Here is a 6,000-nt window from a genome sequence, read left to right as displayed (position 1 = left end):
TGCTCCCTCAGCACATTTCCCTGTAAATACCCCCTCATTTCTGATGTACGGGGCAACCAGAATTCTATTATTCTTATTTTCTCTCTTCTATGCTATTAACCTAAACACTAGCCTACCCTTTTCACTTCAAAATTCCTTCTTCAAGCACTCAAAGGAGTCCATATTTTACTCGAGGTTCTGTCCTTAAGCCAAGGTGTGAAAGGTAGAATCGTTTGAGGGTTTGGCCCCAAAATCAACCTTATTTTATTTTATTTAATTTAGTTATTGTTTTATTATTTCCTTGAAGTTACTAACTCGTTTATTATTTTGTAGTTGCAAGCAAACATATTCAAAGTAAGGATCATGCTTTTTTTATTATTATTATTATTTTTTCTAACGATTTTTATGTTGTTGGAATTGTGATTAAATTGGTTTTAATATTAATGTTTATTCTATTGTTATTATGATCACCATATTGCATGTTAAAGGGAATATGTAATTGAAAATCACGCCTAATAAGATAATTTGGACAACCGGTTTAGGATCCTTTTTAATCTTATTATTAATTGAAGTGATCACCAAATTTTTAGAATTATGTGTGCATTAATTTTGAACCAATTTAGTTAAATAATAGTTTGGAGCGAATTGAATTATTGTTTGTATGCCTTTGAGATCACATGAATGCTTTCAATATAAGAATCGAGTAGAGGCCAATACGGGCGAATGTGACTCCATGACTCACTTCGTACCATCGTCCCCGATCCTCCTTTCGTGGTTCCGAACCATATGGAGTTAATAATCTCATGGATTATGAATGGGGTGTAACCTTCACGGGTCAATCGTTGTTGCCTTCGTTGACCCTTATCGTGGTTGCCTTTTATGATCCGTGAACGGTTTACAAGTTCCTTAAAAACTTGTTGGCGGCTCCCTACTTTCCTTGTCCCTAATCGTATCATGTCAATTCCCACTTCCTATGAGTGCCAAGCATATTCACAACATGCTTTTTACGTAGGCGCACTTCGAGCGACGCCTACAGCTGCAAACATACATCACAAAGAATCTTTTAAAATCCTCCCCTCCTTCCTTTAGAGTCTTTAATTTGTTCTCCAAATTATTCACAATTATCTCATCATCTTCTGGAATTCCTAGCTTCTTCTTCCATTCTTTTTGAATCAGCAAGTTTGATAGAGGTTGCTTCCTTAACTGAAAACTCACTTTGTTCTCAGTTACATGTGGAAGCAAGAATATATTTTCAACATCGTAGGAATTCACTGAAAATTCTTTCAACATGTCAATCTTGAACATGCATCTGCTTTCATTGAAATGGTGACAAAGCCATGGAAGCATCTTTTTTGAAATTCTTGTTAATTTTAGTTCAAGCAGTCCTCCAATACTTATGACATCTTTTTTTGCCTCTCACTAAAATCCTTGATTAAATCAACAACTGCATTAGGTCTGCAGTGTGTTTTCTTGATTTCCAGATTACAATAATCATCATCATTAACATCAACAACTTCATGTACATCAAGGTCAGAATTGTCAAGCTTCATTTTTTTCTTTAAATGGGCTTTTCCCTTTTTTCTGTCTTCTTCTGATGAACCATCAGAATCCTCATTTTGATCTTCTTCAGATTTTAGCCTTTTCTTTGTTCCTATAAATTGTTAAAACATGTTAACCAACTTTGAAAACATTTATATTTACTTTATAAGCATTTTTGTTAACTTTATTAAAGTTATCAATAAACATCATAGACATATAATAGTAAATAGTTCACTTCATAACAATTTACTTTATAACAATTTTCATTTACTTTAGAAGAGTTTCTATTTACTTTATAACAATTTGTACTTACTTTATAACAATCTCCATTTACTTTATAAACTTTTATGTAATACCTTGGTGTAATAGATTCCTTACTACATAAATATAATACATAACATATGAATTTAATTTTATATACTTTTATGAACCTTTTGATGCTTCTAGTTCCTTAATCCTTCTCTTTCCAATATTTGCTTTTTTGAAATCCTTTGAAGCTTAGCACATATTACGTTTAGTTTACACAATCAGTTTATAAGTATAGACATATTAAAAAAACTTTTAAAACATATATATTTACTTTATACGCTTTTTTATTTACGTTACTACGCTAACCATTTACTTTTTATATTCAATTATGTAATAGTATGCATCTTTAAATTTGAAACACAGACTTATACAGATAAATGTTTACTTTATAAGTGTTTCTATTTACTTTATAACAATCTCCATTTACTTTATATTATATACCTTTAATTGGAGATTGCTTTGTATGCAAGAACTTTCTTGGCTTTAGGAGTCATTTTGGCCGCATGAGATTTTTTGGTTGCATGAGATTTCTTGACCACGGTAACTTTTTTACTTGCAGCAGCCTTCTTTGCTGCAGCAATATCCTTTGCTGGATCTGGTTTTGTTGCGGGTTTTTTCTTTGTAGTTTTGGCCATTTAAATATGTGAACAATTCAAAACAAATTTGAGATGACCAAGAATAATGTATAGGGTAATGTAATGAGCAAGGATTATCATCATTTTTGATATGTTATACACAAGCCATAATACAAAAGTCACATCAATTTATTGATTTATACACAAGCTACAATAGCTATAGATTTCATAGTAATTCAGTAACAATTAATCAATTTACTTTTAGGCTATTTCTGTCTACTTTTAACAAATTTCTATCTACACTTTTAACAAATTTCTATCTACTTCTAAAAAATTATGCACTCAAAACTATAGAAACTCAAACAACTACTTTTAATTTACTTTTAGTTAATTTCTATCTACTTTTAATAATCTTTTATCTACTTTTAGCAAGTTTCTGACACTCAGTAGAACAGAAGTACTATAGCAACAATAATGCACTCAAAAATTACTCATAAATTAACCAAAATTATTCTAAATTAGTATGAGCTGAAGTAAAATTACTTAAGTTCATAAATATAAAACAGATAGAGTTTTTCAAATATTATTTCAAAAACACTTTATTATAATTTTATACCAAAATTTATGAAAAACCTAATATTAATTTATGTAAAACTTTGAATAATTTTCTCATCCATGTCAAATTTAGCGTAAATTACAACAAATTTGCACAGAAACGATAAGTAAATTAATCATAATTTGAACAAAAATTAACTAATTTGCCATAATATATGATTATGAAGAAATCGAATTGAAAACACTAAAATTGAACTTCGAATTTCTCCAATTCAAGTTCTGCTACTTCAATTCCAAGATAATCAAGCAAAAAAAAAAAAAAAAAACACAAATATAGGTAAAACTTTGAATAATTTTCTCATGCATGTCGATTTTAACCTAAATTACAACAAATTTGCACTGAAACGATAAGTAAATTAATCATAATTTGAACAAAAATGAACTAATTTGCGATAATACCTAATTATGAAGAATTTGAACTGAAAACACTAAAATTGAACTTCGAATTTCTCCGATTCAAGTTCTGCTACTTCAATTCCAACATAATCAAGCAAAAAACACAAATATAAGTAAAAAATTGCAAAAAAAAAAAATAAACAAAATAGTATGAACTTCGAAGTTATGATAAAATACCTTATATTCGTCAATTTTAGCCAATTATCGAAAATTTTTGTTCCGAAATTGAAAAATGTAGACAGTAAAACATGAAATTGTTATTTTATAGTAAAATTGAGCCGTTGGTTTGATGGTTATGACGGTTTTCGAAGGTTTTTGCAGTTGAAAATGGCGAGTAAGAGAGAAAAAATCGCGGAAAGATAGAGAAAATTGCGGAAAGAGAGAGAGAGGAGAGAGAAAAGGCGCCTGAATTGAATTTTTCATTTAATTTGTCTGAACAAATATGGGTCGTCAGATCGCGTGCCTCTTTCTCCTACATCTGACGGTCCAGATTTGTTCCTGGTTCCTATTCTAGAATAGGTTCTCATTATAACCCGGTCTTAAATATATACTTCCTCCGTTCTATTAATATTGCAACAATGGACTTTTTGCACTATTCATCACTCTTGTTTGACCATATAATATGAATTATACATTAAGTAAAATATAGTCAAGTGGGATCTTGTTGGATTCGTCTCATATAATACTTTCACAATATCAACTTTTTATAATTTTTACTCTTACACAATTATAGATATTTAGCATATAAAATGTGTTTTGGGATGCGTAATTTCCTCCTTGTTGCAATATTAACATAACGGAGGAAGTATATATGTGTGTGTGTGTGTAGTGCGTTTCTAGTGCATGCGGCAGAGTACCAAATCAGCAAATGACAAAGTATCCCCCGACAAAGTAACCCCAAGACAAAAGTAACCTCTGACTGACTTAGTAACCCTTGACCAAGTAACCCCTGACTGACCTAGTAACCCCTAACCTACCTAGTAACCCCTAGTAACCCATAACCAACCTAGTAACCCCTGACCGCCGACCTAGTAACCCCTAACAGACCTAGTAACCCCCGACCTAGTAACCCCTAGTAACCCATAACCGAACTAGTAACCCCTGACCGGATCTAGTAACCCCTTACCCACTACCATAAAAAAAAAAAAAAAAAAAAAAAAAAAAAAAAAAAAACTACCACCAACAACAAACCACTACCATCCTAAACCACCAACGAAACCAGATCTAGAACCCAGAACCACCAAACCACCACTACCCACCCACGAAACCACCACTATCCACGAAAACAATTTGTTCTTCGTTCTTCAATTTAACAAAAAATTAAGTAATAAAATTGAACAACTTACAAGTTATATAATCAAATATTCAGCAAATAAGCTTGAATTCAACATAAATTTCGTAGAACATAAATTTCCAATAGTAAACCATTAATGAAGTTTGAGAAATTTGGGCTAAGAAGACGACAGCATTAATGAAGTTTGAAGAAAAAAGAGGAGAGAGAAATAAAATTGAGGGAAAAAAGGAAAATATTGTAGAATATAAATTTCCAATAGTAATTTCCAATAGTAAACCAGATCTGGAAATTATAATGGTGATGGAAGAAGAAAAGAGGAGAGAGAAGAAGAATTAAAAAAAAAAAAAAATTATGGTGGGTCGCACCGTACGACTAGCCGTATATGAAATATATATATATAAGATTTTAAAAGTGACAAGAAAAGTGGAAACATCTTTTTCGTTTCCTATTTTTGGTTTTTTGTTCAAAAAAAAAAAAACAGAAAATTGAAAATAAAAAACAATGTCAAACAAGCGTTTAATTAGCGTTTTTACTTTTTTAACAAAAATAAAATTTAGGGTTTTTCTAAGTTATGCCCCCAAACATCTTCATTTACTAAGCTATGCTCAAGCTTTTTCAAACGTCTAAGCTGTGCCCTCAACCTCACTAATTATTAATAATAACATTTGACTTTAACAATAACTTTTTTTTTATTATTATTGTATTATATGATTTTTTAATTTTTTTTAAAGTGTTAAACTTATAAGAACGGGACACGTGTCAAATTAATAACGCCACAATATCATTATTGATAAAATAACTTAACTTTCGTTAACGGATATGACTATCAAAGAGTATTGTTGATAAAATATCGTGAGGTAGGGGGCACGGCTTATAACTTTGAAAAAGCATGAATACAACTTAGAAATCGAACAACTTGGAGGGCATAGCTTAGAAAAGCCCTAAAATTTAATTTTTATAGTGACGATATGTAGGTAAAATCTAAGAGCACCCACAATGGGGTATATGATCCTCATCTTTTTTATGTTTTTTGTGAAGTTAAAGGATTAGGATTGTTGTATAACCTTTTAAGAGGATCCTCAATTAAAGAGGATGATGGTGGATCCTCTATAAATGGAGGATGAAGGTGCATTGGCTCAAGAGCCAAGTTTTTGGTGGAATTGTGGGGTGGGTGACACGTGAGGAGAGATAAGGGATTTTTTTTTTAAAAAAAAAACATAAACATGCACCTATAATTATTTGACACTTGGCAATGCTATTTTGTAAAAAGTAGGAGAGAGAGAAGAGGAAGAT

The sequence above is a fragment of the Chenopodium quinoa genome, unplaced genomic scaffold, assembly GCF_001683475.1.
Source record: "Chenopodium quinoa cultivar QQ74 unplaced genomic scaffold, ASM168347v1, whole genome shotgun sequence".
Lineage (NCBI taxonomy): Eukaryota > Viridiplantae > Streptophyta > Magnoliopsida > Caryophyllales > Amaranthaceae > Chenopodium > Chenopodium quinoa.
The sequence above is the reverse complement of the archived record's forward strand: the minus strand, read 5'-3'. Positions refer to the sequence as shown.